The sequence below is a fragment of the Amblyomma americanum genome, chromosome 2, assembly GCF_052857255.1.
Source record: "Amblyomma americanum isolate KBUSLIRL-KWMA chromosome 2, ASM5285725v1, whole genome shotgun sequence".
Classification (NCBI taxonomy): domain Eukaryota; kingdom Metazoa; phylum Arthropoda; class Arachnida; order Ixodida; family Ixodidae; genus Amblyomma; species Amblyomma americanum.
In genome coordinates this window covers 170,256,460-170,282,666 of record NC_135498.1, presented here as the reverse complement: position 1 = coordinate 170,282,666, position 26,207 = coordinate 170,256,460, and positions in this window count along the sequence as shown.

Genomic DNA, 26,207 nt, shown 5'->3' with positions numbered 1-26,207 from the left:
GAGCACGCACCAGCTGCACTTTTTTCTTTAATCAGACATGAACATGCTTTTGCAGAAATTCTTGTTTGTGCGAGAAATCCTTTAACACTAACCGCGGACGAGGTATAACTAAGGACCAAGCAATAATAATCACGTGAACTGTGAATTGTTGGGTTTAAGATACCGAACAGAAACAGGGTCTGTGGGAGATGCCGTATTATAGGGCTGCGTATTAATTTACCCCATCCGCGATTCTTATCTAGCGCTGACATCACACAGTTCAATTTTTTTTTTCCACACTGAGTTTCTATACCGTGAACTTGGGACCTTCAGTGGAACGCCAAAGCCAGTGAGCCGGGTAGGACGTATGTACAGGCGCGGCCAGAATAATACGGGGCGCAGGGACGGTCGCTGATCTGCGGAGAAGTCACTCGAACGGGAAAAGTACCGCATTCCTTTTCTCTCGCGGCCGCGCCGGCGGGCCAGCGCGCGCGCGCTCCCGATTCGTTCTCCGCGGTGACGTGGTCATTCCCGGCCATAAATGGTCCGCTCGCTTCTTTCTAGCTGCCCCCGACACACAGACCGCCCGGAGCACTACGTAGCGCTTGCTCTTATGAGATAAGCGTGCACAGCATTTCCTGTCGCGTATTGACGCTTGTGCATTTGATGCCTGCATAAAGACATCGAAGAATGCCTGGGTGCCGCGCCTTTGGGTGCAGCAATCGGCGGGAATCCTGTAATGCCTTTGGCCCTGAGGGTACAATAAATAAATAAATAAATAAAACGCTGTTTTCCATTCCCAGCGGCAAAAAAGAACGTCAACCGACGAGCTATATGGCTGCACAGAATGGACAGTTCATGTGCGTACTTTTGGGCGCACGGTGTTTCTATAACTTCCGTCTACGCCACTCATGAGGCAAGAAAGGCTTTAGCCTTAATAAATCCGAAGAGTGGAGAGCACACGCCCCACGCTGTTCGCATGTTTTTTTTTCGCCACAGTACGCGTGACGCATACGCAAGCAAAAATTCAGGGGAGCAATTAGGTCTCCTTACGCGCGATAATGCGAAAGCATTTGTGCCTTCCTATGCGTTCTTTGTGATTCTTTTAATTTTAAGCCGCCGCGGTGGCTGAGTGGTTATGGCGCTCGGCTGCTGGCCCGTAAGACGCGGGTCCGATCCCGGCGCGGCGGTCGAATTTCGATGGAGGCGAAATTGCAGAGGCCCGCGTGCTGTGCGATGTCAGTGCACGTTAAAGAACCCCAGGTGGTCGAAATTGCCGGAGCACTTCACTACGGCGTCTCTCATAGCCTGAGTCGCTTTGGGACGTTAAGCCTCCCATAAACCAATCTTCTAATCGGCCCAGGCCAAATTTAAAGGTAACCATCGCGTTTTCCGCAGTTGAATCAGGTTGCACAACGATTTTGGCCCAAATCGGCCCAGGTCAAATTTCAGGCGAGGGTGGGCCAAATATCGGAGTGGTCCGGGTCAAGTTTGGAGGTCATCGTCGTGTTCCCCGTAATCGAATTAGGTTCGTCATCGATTTTGGTTTAATTCGGCCGAAGTCATTTTTTGCGAGTGAGGGCGAAATTTGGAAGTGGCTCGGACCAAATTTGGAGCTCACCATCGTGTTCGCTGTAGTGAAATCATTTTCGACATCGGTTTTGGCCCATATCAGCCATGATCAAATTTCCTTCCTTACATGCCTTCTAATGTAAGAGTGACATATCCGGTCACAAGTAGTAGTAGTAATTGGTTTCAGGGGAAAGGAAATGGCGCAGTACCTGTCTCATATATCGTTGGACACCTGAACCGCGCCGTAAGGGAAGGGATAAAGGAGGGAGTGAAAGAAGAAAGGAAGAAAGAAGAAAGGAAGAAAGAGGTGCCGTAGTGGACGGCTCCCCGGTCACAAAGCCGCGGACACATTTTCTTTCCCTGAGTCTAGAAAGGCCTCCGTCCTAATATTGCAGTCTTTTTTCGCCTAATTAGCAAGTGAACAACAGCATGCTTCATTCATTACTGTAAAAGCACGCACAATTCGCAGACTAATTTATTCTGCGTTAAAAGGCACAGCGCGCGGCCGTCGCTTCAGCGCTGCTGGACCAAATATGGCGGCGGGTCGGCGGCTGCGGCGATTGTTGCGGTACTTTTCCCGTCCCAGTGACTTTACGGAGAACTGCTTATGCGCGCTACCTAGCACGAGCGTCGGAAACTATGCGAGTCGGCACGCGCGGAAAGGAGCCGGGGCACGGACCCACTTTTTTGCCGCAGGCCTGTCGGCATAACGTGTAGTCTGCATGCCTGCAGCAAAGGAAAGGCTGCGCGATTCGTAGCGCAACACAGCTTGGCGCTCGGCACGATAAACTCAACCCGCTTGGAGGAAGGTATCGCCTGGCGGAATTGCTCGGAACAGCTCGGCATCTTTCGAGCAAAGTAACGCCAGGGTTGAAACAAAGATCGGGGCTCGGTGGCGGGTAGTCTCGCTGCGCGCGGACGGCCAAATGTTTCTTCCTGTCGTTGATAGGTGGCGCTTAGATGCAGTTTAATGGAAACGCATCTTAGAGACATGGAGCAACCACCGTGTAACCCAGACTAAGCGTGGGAATATTGCAATAGAACAGAGGGCAGCAGAAAGGGGGATAGAATTGGGGCATTCATTCTTAAAAGTAAGAATTTCCAAAGGGCTAAACTGGGATGCAAGGAACATTTATAGCTAAACGTAAAAGTGGCAGGGGAGAAAACACTTCTTGGCTTAGTTTAGTATACCTGCGGACAGGAGCTAACGCAAAAGAGTAAAACAGGAAAATGGTAGAATGTATTGTAAGCGACATTGATGAGCTAGGAGGACAGGGCGAGATAATTATATTAGGCGATAAGAACCCCCATACAGAAGACCTGGGTGGGTACACAGGTTCGACAGGAAGCATGCTGCAGGACATGTGTGACAGGCATGATTGTTTTACGCAACAGTACCGAGAAGTGTGAAGTGCTCATAACACGGGAGGCAGGGAGTCTGCACTCGACGATAGATTATGCACAAATGTCACAGAGGATGTATAATAGATTAGGGGTAATGAGCATAGATTAACATGGTTCCAGAAGTCTAGGTAGTGACCACAAGCGTATCAAGTTGAGTTTCAGAAGAGAAACCAAAGTAGGACTGAAGCGAGATGAACAATCAGAGGGGAATTTTTACCCAGAAAAGCAATTGGAAGCAGCAGCCAAACAAATTGATAAATTAATTTTTGAGGATAGTGAAACAGAATGGACTTATACGAAATTAACTCGATTACTGGAGCAAGAGCTAGATAAGCTGCGAGTAAAGCTAAAAAAGAAAAGACGCAAACCCAAGAGTTGGTGGGACGAGGAGGTCAAGAGGGCGACAGAGAAACGTCAGGAAGCGTCCAGGGAACACAGATATGCCAAGAAGAGGGGGAACCAGAAGTTGAAGTAGACAGAAAATGGAATACCTTCATAAACTGTAGAAGGAAAGCGTCCTATTTGATTAATGAGAAAATTAGAAGAAAGGGTGCCAAATGGATGTCTGAAGTAAATAAAAAGGATAGAAAGGCAGCTCAAAATTCTGGAAGCATCTAAATGCAATGAGTAATAAGACTAGGATAGAACAAAGGTTTATTGTTACAGATCAGGGTATTCGACTAGAAGGTGATGAAGCGATAAAACACATAGGAACAAGGATGACAGAAAAAATTAAGGAAAGAAATGTTGCACACAATTTATCAAAGGAGGATAGACCGGTTACTGCAATAGCTTCACTTGAGCAAAGAGAGTGGGAAAGGGCAGAGAAGGCTCTTAGTGGCCCGTCAACAGGACCAGATGGTGTTCCGATTATGTTAATAAAGAAGCTATGACCAAAATCCAAGCAAACATTAATACCGGCAGTGAATAAAATGATAGTGGATGGGAAAGTCCCCGATGAATGGCGATTAAGTAGAATGAACATGATATATAAGGGAAAGGGGGACAAAGCTGACGTAAGTAACTACTGTCCCATAACAGTGACATCTGTGGTGTACAGGGTGGTGATGCAAATTATAAAGGACAGATTGCAGGTTTGGGTGGAGAACGAGGGGGTGCTAGGGCAGTTACAAAATGGGTTCCAGAAACAAAGGAGGTTGGAGGACGATCTGTTTTCGTTGACGCCGCGCATAGAGTTTGCTGAAAAGGAACAGAGGCCCCTATGGCTAGCATTTATGGATATTAAGGGAGCCTACGACAACGTTATTCAAGAGTATCTGTGGGACATACTGGGCATATTGGATGTGGAAGATGGTGTAATTAATCGTTTAAAAGATATATATATAAAGGTAACAGAGTGCTTATAAAATGGGAAAAAAAAATGTATCAGAGCCTGTAGAGATACAGCGGGGGCTTAGGCAAGGATGTCCTCTGTCTCCTTTGTTGTTCATGTTGTATCTGCAAGGGTTGGAGTCCAAGCTATATACGAGCGGACTAGAGTTCAACGTTTCTTTTTTCAAGCAAGGAGAATCGATTAAACAGTCATTACCGGGACTAATATACTCCGATGATATTGTGCTAATGGCTGACAGCAAGGAAGATTTACAGAAGTTGATAGAGATATGTGGTACAGAGGGAGATAGATGAAGTTTCAAGTTCAGTGAGGAAAAATCTGCAGTCATGATATTTAATGATGAGGTTGGCGAGCATAGAATACAGGAGTTCACGCTAGAAATAGTGGATGAGTACAAGTATCTTAAATAACGGCGCTGAGTATCTGACAGAGCATGAAAAATATGTAATGAATAAAGGTAGTAGGAATGCAGCTGTCATGAAAAATATGGCACTGTGGAATTACAATAGGTATGAAGTGGTAAGAGGGATCTGGAAAAGGGTGATGGTTCCTAGCCTGACTTTCGGTAATGCGGTCCTTTGCATGAGGCCAGATGTTCAAGCAAGGTTAGAAATTAAACAACGTGGCGTAGGGAGGCTAGCTTTGGGAGCAGTTGGCAATACACCAAATCAGGGGGTACAAGGTGATATGGGATGGGCGTCGTTCGAGAGCAGAGAAGCTAGCAGTAAGATAGCATTTGAGGAGCGATTGATAAAAACGGCGGAAAAGCAGTGGGCTAGGAAAGTTTTCAGATACCTGTATATAAGGACTGTTGATACGAAATAGAGAAAGCGGACTAGAAAATTGACAAGCAAATATCTGGACAGCAGTAGGGGCAAATCAGCAGTTATCAGTTAACAAAAAGGTTAAAGAAACAGAGAGAGCTTTGTGGAAAACAGGGATGCTGACCAAATCAGCACTGGAAACATGCAGGATCTTTAAGCAGGAAATTGCCAAAGAAAGTATCTACGATAATTGCAGGGGAAGCTCTTTGTTGTTTGAGGCCAGGACGGGAGTTTTGAGGACTAAGACATATAGAGTCAGGTACCTTGAGATAGACACGTTGTGCGTTGCGTGCGGAGAGGAGCAGGAAACGGCTGAACACTTGATACTTTTCTGTAAAAGGCTTCACCCTACAGTGGAAAGCAACGAGGCTGATTTATCCAAGGCATTGGGGTTTAAGGACAGTGAAGGGAAAGTAGATTTTAAGCGGGTAGAAGTAACCAAGCGAAGGTTATCTGATTGGTGGCTAAAATCAAGAGAAGAGTAAAATTTCATAAGTCATGGCTAGGTGGCTTGAGCCATCGCCCGATTTGAAGGGTTGAGCCGTATCCATCCATCCATCCATCCATCCATCCATCCATCCATCCATCCATCCATCCATCCATCCATCCATCCATCCATCCATCCATCCATCCGTCCATCCATCCATCCGTCCATCCATCCATCCATCCGTCCATCCATCCATCCATCCATCCATCCATCCATCCATCCATCCATCCATCCATCCATCCATCCATCCGTCCATCCGTCCGTCCATCCGTCCATCCGTCCATCCGTCCATCCATCCATCCATCCATCCATCCATCCATCCATCCATCCATCCATCCATCCATCCATCCATCCATCCATCCATCCATCCATCCATCCATCCTAAAGTCCAGTGACTTTAGTTTCTCCTTGATGCGTCGCCTGTGGCGTGCTCCGTATTATTCTGGCCGCGCCTGTACATCTGTGGTACGGTTAAACGAAGTGCATTTTGTACCTCTAATTGTCTTGAGCATGTGCAATAATTCCTTATAAAGCACCTTTATGTCTTAGCGAAACAGCTTGGATCGCTCTGCGCCTTTATGGTCAGAGATTACTGTTCGTCTTTTGGTGTCTTGTTGAGAGAACAAAGGAAGGTTGGACGAACTGTAATTCCTTTCATTTTGACGTTGGTATTATCGACCTGTTTAACCTACTTAACAAGTTGTCTGCGAATATCATCTAAAACTACGAAAGAAATCTGAGCAGGGACGTACTGAAAAGTGCACCCTTTGCAAAAAAATAACCAAGGAGCATGTTTTTGATTCTCAACCGTATAAGGGAGCCTTTACGGTACCCCTAAATACCAAAAGGCGTCAGAACATGAGAACAAGGCTTCACCTTACTTTACACATGTTCGGAGCCTAGGGCTGCTGTAAGCGCTTCGCCTCTCGGCTAAGAAACAAACTACCATTGTGGTTGGGAAAAATAATTTCCTGCACAAGATATTCTGTAGTTAGCCATTTAACGTCCAGTGCCCAGAATCGGCGGCATAAAGAAGCATACGACCAGTATTCCTTATATTGCGTAGAGCATGGCAGCAAATTTTAGTCGACCTTTATCTGCAGGCAGCGCTTTCTAATATCAATGCACGATACCGCTATGTGAAGGTATGCGAAGTGAACTTAGGGACGTGAATTCATGAATGCTAGTGAGCGTCCAACAGCTGATTGATTTTCATTCGGATATTCGAGCAGGCAAGAACTTCGCATGCACATTTATTGCACTGAATTATGATTTGAAATGCAACAGATGTCGAGCTCTGGCTTGTTTCTCTCCGGTTCCGTTCATCCCTAGTTCCCAGTCCCTAGATTCCTGTTAGCGCTAGCTGCATGAGGCGGACCGGCACAGTTCACATTGCGCTAAATATGAAACAACACAGTTGGCAGTAAACTGCCTGTCCATTAGAGGCCTGCCAACTCGAGGCGTGATTTTCATTGCTAGTCTTGGGGTAAATTTCCCCTAAAAAATACGACGTGCTTACGGTCGCGATAGAGATTAGATGTTAACAGCAGAAGATACGATGTTTTGCAGTTGGCAACGGGAGCTGATTCTCATCGCGAAACACACGGCGTTCTTGCGGTTAACAATCGAGGCAGTCTTCCCATGCGAAAAATGCGGTGTCGATTGGGTTAACATTTGGAGGTTTCAACCGTGGCGGATTTCAGTGTAATTTCTTAGCTCACATTCATCTATGTGAATAAAAAGAACACTGAGGGACCGCAAACTGGACAGGACGTCCAGTCCAGCTTCTTCCTGTGCAGATACATTCGTTCTTAACAATTGCAATGCAAACCTAGAAGGTGTGACAAAAAAGCAAGCCCCATTTGCGTTATTTCGGTAGAAGTTGCTCTCTTTAGGAGTTTTTAAATACTAGACTTTTACATATTCTATGCTTAAAGCAAAATTTTTCTTTTACTTCTTCTCGATCCTAATGAAGCTTTGTAAAGAAAATTTGGAATATTGTGTTCCACAAGCAGGTTCAAAATATCTTGCCTGCACTATATGTATGAAGGATTACGCCAACAAATTATAAAATGAGTGAAAACATTCTCCCGATGCTACTTGGTTTCGGTGACTGTTCGCTTCCTTCTATGTCATAACCAGCCGCTCATCTCCTTTTCCTTGCCTACGCGTGTCTTGTTCATTTAATCTGAGTCTTCAAAGTTACAATATAAGGGCATCTAATAAACTCTGTCAAATACCCAACCAAAAAATTTAATTTAAAATTTAATGTTTCGAAGCCGGGTGGGCTCCTTCTTCAGAGGTGACTTTAGGCAGTACCTACCGTCTTTACGCATGCATGGAGCGGAGCAGGAGGTCGAAAGAACGAAAAGGGTGATGCAAAATAAGAGCAGTACGATTTACATTAAGAGTCCCACTAAAACACAAGTCAGAGTGCTCAGCGCTTTTATTTTCGCACCAGGTTCTGGTAAAGCATATAGTTCTTGGCTTAACCAGTTCGAAGTAGTAGTGGTAGTTTATTAGCCTCTACTTCTCCGACTCTGCGTTTTTTAGGCAATTTTCAATAATGTTTCAGTTAGAAGAGCACCACTGCTTTTACATTTTGACTTGTGGATTATAAATATGCCAGATGCTTAGTCAGTAACTTATCAATTAGACTTCAACAACGAAGCAGTCACAAAAGGCAGTGGACTATCACAGATATATCAATCAGCAAATTGTAATAGTAGCTTATTCAACAAAAAATTGAAGAGTACGTGTGAAACGGTAAACAAAGAGTAACGAACACATCACGATTGCAGTTTGCATTTCTCTAAAACCGAGGTTATTAAACATAATGTTTTGAGCCACACGTCTGAAGGAGATGTTAGAAAAATGAAGCCACTTGATGTGAGTGGTCCAAAATATTTGGAGTTATATAACAACGGTGATTCAGTGAAATTCGTCCAGAGATGAGACCTGCAGTCTTTAGCTATACATGAGGCAAATGTGCACTTAATAATGTTAGCTAAAAAATGCTAGGTGAAAGACAATACGACCGCCTTAAAGTCGAGGTTTGAAACCCCCTGGCTAACTTGAATATCGAGATCTACTAACTGCACTAAAACTAACACACTACGCAAAAACAACCCAATGTAACACATTAAATGCATCATTAATTATCAGATATATCACAAATACACATCCCATAACTTTAGTGTTCTTTTCTCGAAACACACAGGACAACAGTAAAGCTATGAACCGCGTGAAAAAAATCATTCATTTGAAGGCGCATTCAAAATAATTAAACACTGCAAAATAAAACTAACACTAGCAGTAACATACTAAATAATCGCAAGGCCTTCGATCAGCATGGCAGTTTCTAAGCGCAGAAACACAAGTTAGTCTCCAATTTTCAAGAATTTATCGTTCATATCGTATGAAGAACTCAGAACTGGCAATGAAAAAAAAAGTGAGAGGTGACAGCTTTATAGATAAGCAGGGAATGCTATATCATTCTTCTGACACTCGCCAGTTTATTTCAATTCTGATTGTACTCAACGTCTGAGTTCATTGTCTTTCACTTCTCAATCTACTCCAATTCCGACTGCGTAAGTACGCAAAAGCAGCCACATCGGTAGACCGCCGCGAGTCCTCATACCACTACCGGCATAGTGGCGTAACTGTTTGCCGATGCGTTACTGCACCGGTAGGTGGCTATTTCAAGCGCAGCCACCATTGGAGTTTGTGAGGCCGGGTAGCTTTCGCCGAGGAAAGCGAGAAGAAATAGCTCTGGCAAGTTCCGTGTTTACAGAGATAGTTCTTCGGTAGGCTGTCTATTTTGCACTTAGGTAAGCAGTCATCATCTGAATCCTTTTCTTCTTAGTAATTTTCTCTTGTCTGAGTAATTTCTCACCTCGCGTCCCCCTCCTGTTGCCTTCCAGTGAAAATGAGGAGGCTAGAGGGGCGGAGAGAGGGTGGTTGGAAGGAGGAATGATATTAGTCTGGGGAGAAAAAATAATGAAAACAAAGTGCCCTGCTCCCACTTCCAGTTGGCAGAATGGGCTTAAGGCCGGATGACAGTAAAAAGACATAAATATGAATAACAATTACAATCTGATGGCGAGTCTGTAACACTAATCTGTGAATGTTAGATGTGGTGTGACAGGAGGAATGAAGGCGCCGAGTCGGGTTGTGCTTGTTCCCGTCGCTGTCCGGAGGTGGATTTCAAACCAACTACACCCCGGAGCCGAGGGGGGGGGGGGGTGCGCCGAAGGGTAGACCGCCCATCGCCTCCCACCCTCTCTGCATCTTCCCTACTTTCCTCTGGCCACTTTGCCACCCGTCACTTGGCTCGTGTGACCTAAATGTGGAGAAGGCATTTTTCTCAATCCACTTTGCCACTTTCTAGCCTAGTCAGACGGCAGGTGGCGCTGCCGACACTGACGACGAGAACGCCGGCGACGTGAATTCGAGGAAAGAGCGAGTAACATCTGACGCTCGAAAACACGAATGAAAACACGTGTCAACATGTACACGTGCACTTAAATTAACTGAAAAAGACTACTAACGCTCGAACACTGGGAAGGAGGCAATCATGTACTACACCGACAACGGGCAAAGGAAAGGAAGAACACATCACAAATGAACAAAGCACTAAGTGTACAGGTGCGGCCAAAATATTGCGGAGCATGCTTCAGTGTTTGAAAATTTTCTCACGTGTTCTGTATAGGAGATAAGAGTGTGTCTTCTGTTCATGCGCGGACGCGCTAGTGACGTGTGCTAAGCTGTGTAAGAAGTACCTCCTAATTTGCGTTAGGTAAGGTGTAGCGAGAGTTTGAATTACCCAAGCGTGCTCCGTAATATTATGGCCGGGACTGTGCATTAATCTCGTGTGATGCAAGAACAAAGAAGCGACCATTTTCACTAATCTCAAACCTCTCTATAAAGAAACGGTTTTAACAAAATATTGAGCATAAGGAAGAAAAAGCGATAGCCCTTGTAGGTTGCCATAGAATACTATGTATTTGATATCTAGCTTTGGCAGAGTAAAATTCTTCTATACTGGTATATAACGAACCTCCAATGAAACTTCACTGGCTATTCAGTGCTGAGTATGTCAGTTTGTAACGAAGCCTGACACTACTGTATTGATTCCATGTGTCAGCTGGCATCACCGGTCCTAATTTGCTAAGATCACCTCTCAAAAGTGCGGTTTATGTTGTTTTGGGAGTTTAACGTCCCAAAGCGACACAGGCTATTAGGGGCGCCTTAGTGAAGGGCTCCGGAAATTTCGACCTCCTGGGTTTCTTTTACGTGCACTGACATCGCACAGTGTGCGGGCCTCTAGCATTTCTCCTCCATCGAAATTCGACCGCCGCGACCGGGATCGAATCCGCGTCTTTCGGGCCAGCAGCCGGGCGTCATAACCACTGAGCCACCATGGCGGCTGCAAAAGTGCGGAAAGCTTATCCCACATAGAGCAGGGCCCGCATAAAATTTTCGGCGACAATTCCTCAGCTTCAGCTCATTTTTTGGCGCTGCCGCGTCCTTCTTAGCCGAAAACTGGATGCGCCGCCTCGTGGACGCGCCGCCATGGCCTGCTGATCCATGCTGGGCATCGACAGATTTGCCAAGGTCACTCTCTGTTCCCCATCTGCCAGCCTTATTGGTGCACACTGCACACGGTCAATACTCCAAGCACGCTCTGCTTCTCTTGCTCCATGGGCAGTTTAGTTTTCGTTTGCGTAGCATGGCATCACGGGTAAAAACGTCTCACAGTGCGATTGGTGGGCGCCGTGGTATATCGAGGTCCCGCTGGTTTCGCAGTGTCAAAAAGGCGAATGAAAACGCAAAAGATTCCCACTGCCGCGAAGGCGGCCATCATCGAATTCTTCGGTCTGGTGTCTGCATCTTCTGCAGAACATTTCTGTCTCGCGGGTAAGTGTTATGGCTGGCGTGCCAGGGAGCCTTGCGAAAAAGCCAAGCCTAACGGGTACCTGCGAACAAATCGTCGTCGCGTGCCCTCTGTGACAGAGGCCCGTGTGGGCTTCAGCACCTAATTAAGGGTGCCTAATATTCTGAACGAAATGAAATCCAGGGTTCGATGGAAACGCTTCTCTTCGGGTATGTTCATGGCTTAAATTCTTCAAGCGCCGGCCAATCGATTAAAAAATGACGTTTCAGCCCCGGCTTACGGAGTACTTGTTCTCCCATGAACAAGGCCCCCGTAAGCCTGGGCCGAATCGTCATTTTTAAGCGATTGGTCGGCGCTTGAAGAATTTCCGCCGCAAATATTCTGAACAGATCTCTTCATGTTGACTACGACGTTACTCCTATGAGAGAACTATTTTCTACGCGCTGAACTCCATGCGGAGCAAGTAGGAAATAGGCGCTCGTTGTCAAGGCTGGCGTTTTCGGCTGGTGCACCACCGGCCACAGTGTGCGCGTTGAAGGCGGCTGCAGTGCAGGTTTCTTGAACATCAACATGTTGTCCTCGGTGAAAAACTGGGAGGTAACTCAGCTGGTATGCGACAATTGCAGCCAAGGTAACGCAGAGATATAAAAAAGAAACGGCTGCAAATGATTACGGCACCCCGTCGACTTCGCGTTACCGAGATTCTATTGTATATGAGGCAGTGAAGCGTAACTACCCGAGATAAGTTCCCATACCTACCAAGCTACCTAAAAGAACTTATGATTTAACGACTACAATTTCTGAACCCCTGTGCTATACACATTTCGTGTTTGAAAAGACGCATTTCCAAAAATAGCTTCACCACTACGAATTATTTGTCTTTTCCTTATCGCGTAATATAGATAAACCCAAGTAAATGTTTCATGTTGCTGCACCGAAATGTGCTCAATGACAGAATGGAAACAGTCAGCAAAACCAAGAAGCTTTGGCGATGTCTTTTTTTTTAATTTGTAGTTCTCATCAATCGCATATTATTAAAAGCATAAGCAAAAACAACCACATGCCGCCGGTAGGATCCCAACCGACAACCTCCGAATTCCACGTCCGGTGCTCTTTTAAGAGAATTTTGTTTTTCCGCAAATATCTACAGTGCTAAGGACTCTTTACACAAGTGGTCTGATTTTCAAGGATATCACAATGAGTCATCATTGTACAGGTACCACATATCTGCAAATGACATTTCAGTGGACAATTCGTGGTTTCTACACGAGCTGGCTTAAAGCTGCTTTATTATGCGCTTAAGTGGAATACAAGGAAGGAAAAGATGAGCAACACTCGCCAAACTTCCTAATACGGAAGGATGGGCGTGGACACACCTCTATCGCTAACAACAATGAACCTTGTTGACTAGCGGAGGAGGAAGGCCTCCTCACCCAACACGACGAGTCTTCATTTAAGTGTTTCTGCATCAACGTTCTAAGGCGGCACAGTAAAGGAACATTGCTTTCTGCGGGCGTCCCCGCAAGACAGCAAGTCCCCTCCTTTTAAAGAGTGCATAGGCACCCACACACATTATTAATTCAACAAAGAAATCGCGACTGCAACTCTGCCACCGCATGCGCACCTGGAACATGCGCGCTACCAAGCTCCAGAAAGTGCGCGCGACTGGGCATTAAAAAACAACATGGTTCAGAGTTTCAGTTCGACCGCATTGCTGACATGAGGCGGAGGGCGCCACGCCCCACTCCGCAAGGCGGTCAGCTGTGGGTAACGCTTCCCATTCGCGAAGCCAGGTAAAATTGGATACATCAGCGGGGAGAGAGGCAAATATTCTTTGCTTCCGCCTTTTGCGCACTTTCCTGCGCTGGTCTACGTTCATGGTGCGAAACGCAACATATTCGCAAGTTTCACTCGCGTCCGGTGCTCTACTGATTGAGCTACGGCAGCGCCTGTCTAGTCTGCTTTCTGGGCTATTTAGGTGTAGTGTAAAGTGACGTTGACAGTGTTCACCAGCGCCACCCTCGTCCATAGCGGCAGACGTAGCACGTCCTGTACAACCACGAGTACCACATAGGAACTTGATCGAACGCTGAGGGCGGAATCTGTGCGAGAACACTCTTATGCTACCTATGGCTTCAACACTGCCAGATTCGAGGCCCTAGTTAAACTATACAGCAGACAAAGGATTAGGAAGAGGTTGTCGTTGTTATACATGACTGCAACCAACAGCCATCGATACCAAGGAGCACAAGGGATGATTTTTTTTTGTAGCGATAGCTACATTACGGTAACATTTCGAGCCTTCAGCGTGGCGGCGCGCCACCCTGTGGCTGCGCCGCCACGCTGCCACATGGTTGGTCACGTGGTGCGGAGCAGCTGCCGGCGGCGGAGCGCCGTGGCTGATCCCATGGTTCGTCACGTGGTTGGTCACGTGATCAAGTTCCACACATCCAGCTGTAGCTGTCGCGTCACTCCAGGTTTACCCAGAGCTAAACCACGGCCAATTTTTTAATTTGTGGTTTTCATGAATATGAGATTAATAAAAGCATACGAAAAACAACCACACACCGCCGTTTGCACGTGGTTGTTTTTCAAGTTTTGTTTTTCACCTTCTGATACGTTTTTAACACTTAAGCGTGGTCGCCGCGTTTATGTTTCTCTACGTGGAACACAGGCGTGCTGTTTGTAAATGCGACAGGTCACCCGCCATTCGGGTAGGAGCGCTTATAAAAAAAGCGTTCAATGTAAAAAGCCGAGCCGGACGACGCAGATATAGTTTTGATTGGCTGACTGCTTCTGGATACTTTGAGGATAAGTCTGGCTATTAAGAAGCACTTGACAGTTCCTTAAAAAAATTTATCACACAAGACGATCTATACCCGCGTCTCTCATGGAACTGGCTGTCGCTTTGCGATAAAATTGTACCTGATGCAGCCTGTCGTTTTAAGTTATGTGTTGGATGCTCGCCTCCATGCGCGTTGATAATTTGCCATGCTGGCCGCACTGTCGGCTGCACTCGCATTTGTGAGCCCTGTACGCCACATGGCTGACGTTGTATCGCTTGTACCCTCTTTGGAGCACGATTACATGGTGGTTCAAGAAGACTGCTTTGGATCCATGATGGCTGCAGTCATCGTACAATGCCATGCGAGAGTTTTGAGCGATACTGAAATTAGCAAACTTTACACAGCTCTCATATTTTTAAAACGTAGTATGTTGGTAGACAATTTATTTTTTATCATCTGTGTGGATGAGATGGGACAAACTGGACCGGACCAGACTTGCTACGCTATACATGGGGTGGGTTTTCATGCTAAGCAACGCGAATGCATCCAGCAATATGAGCACGGGGAAGTCACGAGAGAAGCGCGTGGACAAATGCAATAGAATACTTTCATTAGGGTCCACTGTGCAGTTTTTTATCTGACTCATCGATGCAATCATAAACGGAAATTTATATGAATGAATGATGATGATGACAAATTTTTAGGGCTGAAGGGAAGCTTTGGCTAAAGAGCTCTATGGCACGGGTAGTTTTTACTTCCCAAGGTGAGGTAAACGACCCATTTCCCAAGCATTTTGCCCCAAAGAAGCCGAGCACCAGTCAGGGGAATGCTTGTACCCATTGTATCACCGCTGGGTACCCGGCGGCACTTTGGATCGAACCCCACACCTCCCGCATGCTTGGCAGATGCTCAAAACACTAGGCCACCGCTGCGGTACCGGAAATTTATAGTGTTGTGAAGAATTTTAATATTTCTCTTCACACGCATACCTAAAAATTTTAGATAAAATCATTTTTGAAGGGAATGGGTGTATGAATTCAAACTATTAATATATTCCAAGATTTTACTATAACCATCAATATATCCGCATACCTCTCTTCAACAAGCTTGCATTTTTTATTGTTATTAACGTTTTTGCGATCGTCAAAAGCGTTCCCCATCGGTTTTCTATGTCAGTCTGAACTGCTCCATGCGAGCGATTGGAAAACCTGAAAAGAATGATTTTGCTACAGATCCGAAGAATGGACAATTACCTTCAATATTGTCACGTAGTGGTGACGGCAGTCGAAGCAGCGATGAAGACGGACGAAAGGGTCTTCTAAAAGAACTGTTTATTGGGCTGACTTGCACCCGAAATGGACTGAATCCCTCTGCGGCGGCGAAGCGACAAGCGTGCTCGGCGGTCGTCGAACAGAATGCCGGCCGCTGTCGGCCGTGCTCAATTTAAAGCTGATAGCGAACTTTCGAGATAAAGAGCACAAAGTTACTAGAACATTCCGGAACAACGTAGAATCAGCTCTGCCTAGCTGCGATCAATCGAGATAAATCTAGTCGCGTCTTGCGTAGCAAACAAAGCGATAAAGGGATGTGGCGGCAGATTTGAAAAACGAACACACTGCAAATATTCGCGGCAATATCTACATAACAGTACCTTACAATTTTCGGATACTCAAAATTTTTGCCCAAGGATGTTGGTCACGGCTTGTAGTTGCGCAACCAGCACAGGACACTGCATGTGTAAGGCGCGCTAAAATAATCATTACAATCAGCACGCTCCATCAAGTGATAAGCAGGTGACACAAGTACAAAAGAAACTTTTTTTTGAATAAAGTTCAGCAACAGCCTTCCTAACCGCTACGAATATAGGTATGGCAGAGAGGGTATGCGAAGATGGAATTCTTGACGACACAGAACACAAGGTTGAGGAAGGAGCCTCAGTCAGGTTAACCAAAATTTCGCCAAAAGGACTTGTCTTCGTCTGGGCAAAGCGTTCATCATTGGCGGGGATTAAATAGGTCCTTCACTCCCAGCAGGAAGGCCCGGTCAGGGGGCAGAGGTTATTATGGTGGTTATTACGGAGAATGGTGGTTGGATGAGAAATGGTAACTTGGCAGCCTGTTGTCCAGGCATAACGGCTGCTAAATGTGATCAGGCCGGGTTAGCTGGTGGGATAAAGAAATATCCCAGCTCAGCCGAACGAAATCCGAGGGACGAAGTGTTCGTAGAGATTTCGAACGTGGACTTAAAGTGTGTTCAGGCATGTGAAGCTGCAGCACGGGGCATGGTAAGGACAGGTTGGGCTGAGCTATAAATACTGGGATAAAGCAGTTGAAAAGTATTGCAGAAGGAAATTTGCAGAATTAACAGAGAAGGAAAAACAGAAAAAAGGAGAAGAGAGACAATGACACCAAAGAAGCGAGCAAGGAACGGCATATAAGGGCCTTTTTCAAGACAGGAATTCTCAAGCAAGGTGGAAAAAAGGTGGAGACAAAGAGAAAGGAGCGAGGTGCGACAGCCAAGATAGATAAAGAGGAGGAGGGAAAGGCAGGGACGTTAACCAGAAAGGGGTTCCGGTTGGCTACCCTGCACTGGGGAAGAGGAATTAGGATCCCTAAAAAACAATAGGAGATGTGCGGGGCATAAAGTAGAAGTAGATAAGGATAAAAGATTATCAAAAAGAGGGGGATAGGGTGAAAGGAACGATAAAGAGGCAATATCAAGTGCTGGGACGGCCGGTGTAGTAAGCTTTTCTCTTGTAGTGTTATTTTTGCTCAGACTAGGTGCAAGACCTTTGTAAAGGATTGTGAGAGTGGTGGAGAATCAATAGATTAACATCATTGAATTTATGATTACGTTCAGTGAAAAGTACTGAAACTGCATTTGGCATTAGTGTTCCTGTTTGTCGGATATAATGTTTCTGATTGGGGCAGCATGTAGCCTACAGATAACATAGACGACGCGCAGTTAAAGCTAGCGCTCATATTGAATATAAAGTCGTTTGCCATGCTTCTAACAGTAGCCCCGCTTTTTAAATTCTCGCGTGTCTTGCATCAAGGTCGCGAGGAAGAACTTATTGTAGACGGCGGTTTCTTACTGAGCCTAGCGTGTGCTAGTATATCTCTCAGATTTGCACGGCGCCTCCCTGCCACTCTTGGTGCATCAGGAAAATATTTTCCAGACGGTCGTTGCTAATTTAAATATGCTGGTATTTCCGCAAGATACTGCTTATATTACAAAGGGCGTTGCAGAATCCCGTTATAAATGTAGGGGGACTCTCAGCGTTAGTTTCTGATCGTCTTTAAAGCACGCGGCCTTGTTTTATACGTTTTTCTCGTTGGAGAGCCTCATTGAGGGAAATCTGTGGTGGATCCTATAAATTAGGGTGTTTTGTAATGAGCGGAGACGTCTCAAATAGTCGTCATTATAAGTAAATTTTCTTCAATGGCACGCTGTCCACAAGTGTGGCCTGCTTACAGTGCCTCGAAAATTGAATAGTCAAATCACAGTATTGCTGTCGGTCACAACTGGTAGCGAGGTGCTGCAAATCGTAAGGGAATACGTCCAATTAATGCATGTAGTTACCGCTGATCTGGATTATGAGCGGGAAATAACATGAAGGATAAGAATGGGTTGGAGCGCATATGAAAGGTTCTCTAAGATCATGAATAGCAGTTTACCAGTATCCCTCAAGAGAAAAGTGTACAAGAGCTGTATCTTAATGGTACTCACCTACGGGGCAGAAACGTGGAGGCTAACGAAAATGGTTCAGCTCAAGTTAAGGACAACGTGGTGAGTTATGGAAAGAAAAATGATAGGTGTAACGTTACGAGACCGGACGCAGGCAGAGTGGGTGAGGGAACAAACGCGGGCTTATGACATCCTTGTCGAAATCAAGGCGAAATAATGATGTGAAGACAAGCTAACCTCTGGTCCTTAAAGGTAATGGAGTGGGCTCCAAGAGAAAGCAAGCGTAGTATGAGGCGGCAGAAAGTTTGGTGGATGGATGAGATTAAAGCGTTTGCGGGGATATGGTGGCCGCAGCTGGCAAATGATAGGTTTAATTGGAGAAACATGAGAGAGACAGTGGGCTCATGCAGGCTGATGATGATGATGATGATGATGGATGGGAAGATAAGTCATGCAATTAAATACCAATGTTCCGGATTGTACTTTTGACATTACTGCCGTGTTCCCTAAGCCTGCCACTAGACAACGACTAGTTTGCCCAACATAGCAGTTTCCACACGACGAATGGAAATAGTCGGCAAAGTTTTGTTTCCAAAATACAAAGCTTCTTTCGGTGTTTTCTTGTGTAGAAGGGAGCAGTTTTTACATATTCCTCCGGGTCATTTATATGTGGACATGTACTAGCAAAACGCTCCGGGGCCGAAAAATAGTATCCACTGCAGCTTTCTTCAAAATCGTTTTCAAGCAGTGGGACACAACGTGCAGTCACGGTATGACTACCACTTTTCGTTCACTGCTATCGGACAATAATGTTACCCTTTAAGATTTTTTACAGCGAACGCCATTAGGTGCCTTTTCCTGGTTGGCGGAAATCCTGTTTCCCTCTCCGGTTCGAAGCGGCCGATCATCTCCATCGTGGCGTGTCAGGACACCACAGGCTAGGCGAGGAGTGAAGCCTCCCTCATGGAGGAAGCGGAAGCAATGACGGGCGCACCACTTCGAAAGTTACGCGGTACTCCGCGGAGCCGGAGAGAGCCTCTTCAGGATCACCGTCACGAGCGGTTGCAACCGCACTCTCTCGTCACCCTGAGTGGCGGGAGTATGGAGTATCCGTCACGCCTTGATGCTGGACTGCTGGTTTCAGGCAGGGAAGCGAGCGCAGCAAATGCGCGCTCTCGTCACCTCCCCTTGCAAATGCTAGGGGATCCCTTTGCCCAAGATTGCGACGCGCACGGGAGGACCCGGCCGCCATTGTCGGCGCATACAAAAGTTCGCCGCCGATACCTCGGAGGTCTCGCCCCTGCCCCAAACAGTAAGTCGGAAGCCCTTCTAACCTAACCTTCTACTTCCGAGGAATGCCTGGTGGCAAAGGTGGCAATTTTCTAATCGAAGAGTTGCGTCAATAAATTTGACGCGTTCTAGAGTAGTGGAAGGTAAATTTCATGCTTGCGTGAAATTTATTAAGGCGCGCGACGAACGCGTTTAGGGTCTCAGGTCTCTGTTCCCATCACAATTTTGTAGTTTAACTGGCTACATTCTCTTGAACAGCCATTTCGCCTGGAGGATAGGTTGTCAAGTTCACGCTCCCCATCTCAACGCCCTTCCGTAATCACACCCTGCTACATCTCAGCAGGATACCTCCTCGCAGCGAATGCCCTATTTTTCCTCGCCAATGATGAACGCTTTGCCCCGACGGAGACAAGTCCTCTTGTTGAAATGTTAGCCAAGTAAAATAAAAGTAAGCTAGCTATATTGAGTTTTATGGCGTACAAGCAACTAAGACGATGATGCGCCAAACACAGGGTTGGAGAGACTTGTGTTAAGGGTGACGCTTTTAAGGTTATGTAAACTGAGCGTCCCACTTCAATCCTTGTTCGCGAATATAGGCAGTTAGCTTCAGGGACTAATACGAACACAGATCGTTTTTTGCCAGCTTTGTTGTCGCTGGCTTTACCCGAGCCAGCACCTGTGATCTCAATCCAAAAGAATTTACACGATGGTTACCACATTGTAGCGGGAGATTTAACGAGAACTTTTTGCTCTGTGAATGTAATATTATTTATTTATTGTTATTCGTATATTCGTGTCTGGTAGATTGGATACATCCTTTTACGGTCATTGGTGATGTCCCTTGTTGTGAACCAATCCGATTGGAACGATGGGGTTATGTAATTACCACTCAGCGCGGCGGATTTGAGTGATGTCATGCATGACGTCAGCCAACGCTGGCTTATACTCGATAGAGGCCCTTACCATCTACATGCAGGATTGCTGGGAAAAAGGGGAGATCCCACCGCTGTGGAAAGAGGCTACCGTGATCCTGATTCCAAAACCCGGGAAGCAACCGCAGCTGGAAAACCTCCGGCCTATATCACTCACGTCATGTGTCGCAAAGTTAATGGAACACATCATTCAGACCAGAATTTCAAATTATATGGAGGAAACAGAGAAATGGCCAGACGAGATGTATGGCTTCAGGCCCCATCTGAGCACACAGGACGTCATGCTGCGGCTGCAGCAAGACATAATTCATTCCAGAACCAAAGACGCGAAAGTTATTATGGGACTAGACCTATAAAAGGCCTTCGACAACTTCAAGCACGAAGCCATTCTGGAGGGGCTCCAGCAGGCAGGAATAGGGCTAAAAACCTATAGTTATATCAGAAATTTTTTAACGGACCGCACGGCGGTTATAACTTTCCAGGAAATACAATCCGGCGTGATCAGGCTGGGTAACAGGGGGACACCTCAGGGATCGGTACTGTCACCCACTCTTTTCAACATGGCCATGAGAGGGCTCCCGAAGGAATTGCGAAAAATTGGGAACTACAACTTAAACTACAGCCTGTACGCGGACGACATCAACCTCTGGATCAACAGAGGGAGCGACGCAGAGATCAATCAAACGCTGCAGGCGGCAGCAGACGGCATCTCAAAGTACGCGGAGGACAGAGGACTTAAATGTTCGCCTGAAAAATCAGAAATCTTCGTGTATAATGACAAGGCACTCAGGAACAAACCTCCCTCTGACCCACAGGTGTACGTGGAAGGAAGGGAAATGCCAAAGGTAGAGACAATACGAATATTGGGCCTCCACTTACAAACACACGGGAGGAACACGATCACAATTAACAAATTAGAAAACCACGCGACCCAGACATTAAACCTCATCAGGAGGGTCTCACGTAAGAGAGGCGGCCTCAAGGAAAAAAACCTCCTAAGATTGGTACAGGCCTTCATCATTAGTAGAGTGGGATACGCCGCGCCATATCTGAACCTAAAGGCAGATGAGAGGAGCAAGATAGACGCGCTCATCAGGAAATGCGTAAAAAAGGCCCTAGGGCTCCCAATCTGTACATCGACGGAGAAGCTACTGGCCCTAGGACTGCATAATACGATTGCAGAAATCGCGGAAGCGGTTAAAACCTCGCAACTTGACTCAGCACGACGCGAGTGGGAAGAGCTACGCTAAGTAATCTTGGAATGGCCACAGACAGGGGGCAAAAGGAAAGGGTCGACATTGACAGGGAAATCAGGGCGCACCTAAGAATCCCTCCCCTACCCATGAATATGCACCCTGAGTTTAATAAGGAAAGGAGACAGAAAAGGGCGGAAGCGATAGAAAGAATATATCGGGGTAAACCCCGAAATGAATGAATGAATGAAAAACTTTATTGTATAAGGGTTATTTCTCGCAGCGTAGGTGGTGCCCTCAGTCCAGGGCCCCAGCGGCCTTTGCAGTCTTGCGAGCCCTGTCGATCAGCTTGAGCTGCTCTTCAGGCTTCGAGCTGCACAGCGCAGCCTCCCACTGCTCCGGTGTAGGTGTGTTGTTTATCGGCGCTGCCTGCATTTTCTGATAGGCCCATGTAACGTGGTAAAGCGTTGCGTGTTCACCGCATAGCGGACATTTGTTTTCATAAGTGGATGGATAGATTTTGCTGAGTAAACTCAGATTGGGTTATGTATTAGTCTGTAGTTGTCTCCAGGCAACCGACTGCTGTTTACTAAGGTCTTGGTGGGGGGGGGGGGGCGGGTAGGTCCTTCGGAGGGCTCGTCGGTGTTCTAAGATGGCTCCATACCGTCTAGTGACTGCGTCCAGTTCCCCTTCGGTGCGCGCCTCCCGGTTGGCGTATGCTCGGGCATTGGCGTCCGCACTTTGGTTCCCTTTGACAGCCTCATGGCCTGGTGTCCACGTGAAGCATCTCGTAAAAGTGATTGTCCTCGCCTTGAGTATGTGAATGGCTGCAGTGGATATGCGTCCACTGCTGTATCTTCTGCACGCCTCTTGCAAGTCTGTAATGATGTGTGCATGGGGCTCGTCACTCTGCTGGGTGATGGCGAGTGCAATTGCTGCTTCCTCAGCCTCGAGTATGTTGTTGGTTTTTATCGAAGCGCAGTTGATTTCCCAGAGCTGGTGATCCACCACGCTGGCTACCGAGCCATATCGGTGTCTGTATGTTGTTGCGTCAACATATAATACGTCTTTTGCCCCGGCGAAGCTTCTTTCATGGAATTCAGATCTTGCCTTTCTTCTCGCCTTATGTATATCTGGATGCATGTTTTTTGGAATCGGACTGACCTCAATGATCCTCCTGATTTCATTTGGAACGCTCGCTGTGCTATTGATTTCTTTCAAAGCATCCCTCATGCCCAGCAACCGCAGCGTGTTTCTGCCTGTTGCGGACAGCATCAGCCTTGTTTTCTGCGCGATAAGGTGGGCCTCGACATGTTCTTGTACTGTGTTGTTTATGCCCAGTTTAAGGAATTTCTCCGTCGAAGTGCTGAAAGGCAGTCCGAGAGCGCATTTGTATGCTTTTCTAAGAATTGCCTCCAACTGCTCCTTTTCTTGCTCGAGCGGTGTTTGGTAGGGGACGCCGTATAAGATCCTACTGACCACGACGGCCTGTACTAGCCTACATGTGTCTTCCTCCTTCATACCTCTTTTTCTGTTGGAAATTCTTGCAATCATCCTGGTGATCTGTGCTGTGGTATTTGCTAGCTGTCTGATCGTGAGTCGATACATGACCATAGTGGCGGTAGATGGGGAGGGCACCCTCATCACGGCGGCCACCATACTAGGGAAAGAAACCGAGATAGCGGAGGAAGCCGCGATAGCGATCGCTTGCGCTGGCACTAAAGCTAGATATATTATTAGCGACAGTAAGACTTCAATCCAAAATTTCAGCAGTGGGAGGATAAACCCCCTCACCACCAAAATTTTAACACAAGGAGTGATTGATAGGACGATCAACATCATCTGGACCCAGGCGCACGAATCTGTCAGCGGTAACGAGGCGGCCCACAGTGCAGCTCGAGATCTCTACCTCCGTGCTGTACAGGATGGGTCGGCTCAGGCCGAACATGATAGAGAAGGGCGATTAATCTCGTATCAAGAGATTACAAAACACTACAAGTAATGCCGGAGGTGTTTTCCCCCACCAAACACGGCGTTAAATAGGAGTCAGGCGACGGCGTGGAGACGCCTGCAGAGTGGAGTATACCCAAACCCAGTACTAAACAAACATATCCGATCGGACTGCGAGGACGATAAATGTAAAAAAGTGTGGGGCGAGAGGAACCCTCGACCATATAATTTGGGAGTGCGCTTACTCCCCAGGCAGGGCGCGAAACATTATCAGTAGGGAAGCCTGGGAAACCTTGTTGCGGAGCTCGGACCCTGAGCTCCAAATTACCGCCGTCCAACTGGCAGAAGAGGCCGCCGGCGAAACCAACCCGGCCAGCATCGAATGCGACCATCCCGTGCGGCTGGGCCGCTCCTAAGTCCTCTCCCCTGTAAAGGGGGGTGAGACAGAGCGGCCCAGGTGGTGTGGTCTTTCTCTGTTGGACAATAAAAGTTTTCAACAACAACAACATATACGAGCAGCTTGTTGAATTCGCAGAAATATCCACTTGATTTAGCAGAATTTGTAGGCAGGCTAGATGGTGCATAACTTTTTTGGAATGAAATAATACTGCTGAAAGACACACTGACGAAAAGGACGAGACAGACAACAGGAGCTTTCGGCCTTTTGCTGAGTGTGTCTTTCTGCGCTACTATTTCATTCCAAAAAGATCCAATTGGTCGAGGGCCCAGAAATTGTAGTGGTATGAGGGCATCAAAAAACACAATTCTTTTTATATATATAAAGGCACCAGCTCCGAAATGATTTTGCATACTTTTTCTTGCTGTTTAGAAGAATTGGCCAGCTGTTAACGAACGGGCTGCTTCTTATGCGCTCTACTGAGCGAGAAAATGCAAAAAAATGTCGTTCACTTATGTTTCTATGAACCGCGCTCCCTCCCGGTACTCCCGGGGCGTCACACGCATATCACGCTGTTTACAATATACGTGAGCTTAGAATTAGCGTTCTCTGCTTTTCCATCTTGTTCTGTGATGGGCTAGTGAATTCATTTTTTCAGTAGTTTCGCCCACCGCTTCGCACGTGTTTTTAAATTGTTTTCCAACGTAAACCTGGCTGTAAACAGCATATCGCTCGTGTAAGCGTGGACACGTGGCAAGTGCTGCCCTCACTTTCGGACGCGTCTATTAAGATAATTCTTATATGAAGTGGAGAGATAGCAAGAAACGAACCTATACCATTTTGCTCGACAGGTTCGCTGCTTGCATGCTCAGAGAGCAGGTATTCCTAACGAAAATTCGCGCATCCTAATAAACCTCGAGTTTACATTAACGGTGACACTTAGTGAAGGGCGGTGTTGTCCTATTGAAGGATTTCCTTGCAGAGTTTATTGCGCCGACGTCATACTCTACTCGTTCCCTGATTAATCCGTGAATACGCAGGGTACGGTTATCCGTCGTGAGAAGACGGAGACCGTTTATCGGCGCAGATTTCCAGCTTGGAGCAGATTTGGCTGGGTTCGACCACGTCACGTACGAAATGGAATCCCATCTCTCTATGTGGATCGGCGACACGCAGCAGGGCGGCTGCATTGCCGCAGCGAGAGTCCTCGTCGTAGAGCTTGTACACCACCTTGTCGTGCTGGCTCTTGACGGCTGCGCATCGGTGGAGAGAAGAGAGGCAACAAGTTGACACGGAATATAATAGAGAAGCTTTTATCCGTGAACTCTGCGAAATGCAAGGCACCTCATTCTGTAAACCCGCCGCGGTGTGAATGGCGTTCGGGTGCTGAATGCCAGAAATATTGGGATCGAATTCCGGCAGCTGCGACTGCATTTCGGTGGAGGAGAAATTTAAAAAAGACGGTGGCATCAGTTTTCCCTCACGTTAAAGTTAAGAAATTCTATGACACGAACTCCATACTGCCTGTTTCTGGCTTCCGTGTGTTCATTGTATGACTAGAAGGGTAAAAATGAGGTGGAGCACATATGGCAATTTCTCCCATATCACGAATAGCAGTTGACCAATATCCCTCATGTGGCGAGGCGATGTAGGCGCATGTTAAAGAGCCTCAGGAGTTCGGAAGGGGCACAAATCGTGTATTTTCATTATTGCCTCCTGAAAAAGTGCCCGCACGCCCTGGCTTGAAGGAACGGCAAGTTGATCACTCTTGGTGTGGCTCACGACTCTATCCGAGCCTCCGGCTGTGCGCACCGAGCGTTACCGATTACCCTAGCTGCTTCTCACAGTTACCATACTCTTTACAAAAATAAGCCCATCTAGCTTGGTCACCAGTTCAACCCTTGTGCTACTTGTGGAAACCCGTCTCACTTCCGTACTTAATCTCCCTACTTAATCTCCCACTTAATCTCCTTCCTACTTTCTCAACCACTGGATTTTTGCTTGAGTTTTAAGACAGGATACTTAAGGAACGCGCATTTTTATCTTTAAAAAGGCCCCAGCAGCCACGTTTTGGCCATTTCTTAAATCAGCGGCTGCTAGGTCCTTCATGTGAAAAATTACCGAGTGGCCTTCGTGCTCTGACACCCTCACAGCAGTAATGACAAGATCTTGCTGATAGGCCTCTCATAGAGCGCTGCAGTGTCGACAGAAACTTTTCAACCGTGCCGGAATCAGTAGTCAACGTAACACGGCCTTCGAGATATATACATCTTAAAGTCAGTTAAAGTTGGGCGGCTGGCTGTCATCGCGAGACAAGCGGAATTGGCGCATATACAACATTCCTGAAGGCTTTAGTGAGTCCCCTTGCATTTTCAAATATCGGGTCGCTAAGCTTTGTTAAGCTGCGTTTGAATCGACGATGCTCAGGGGTCAGGAACTTGTTTCCTTCGCTATTT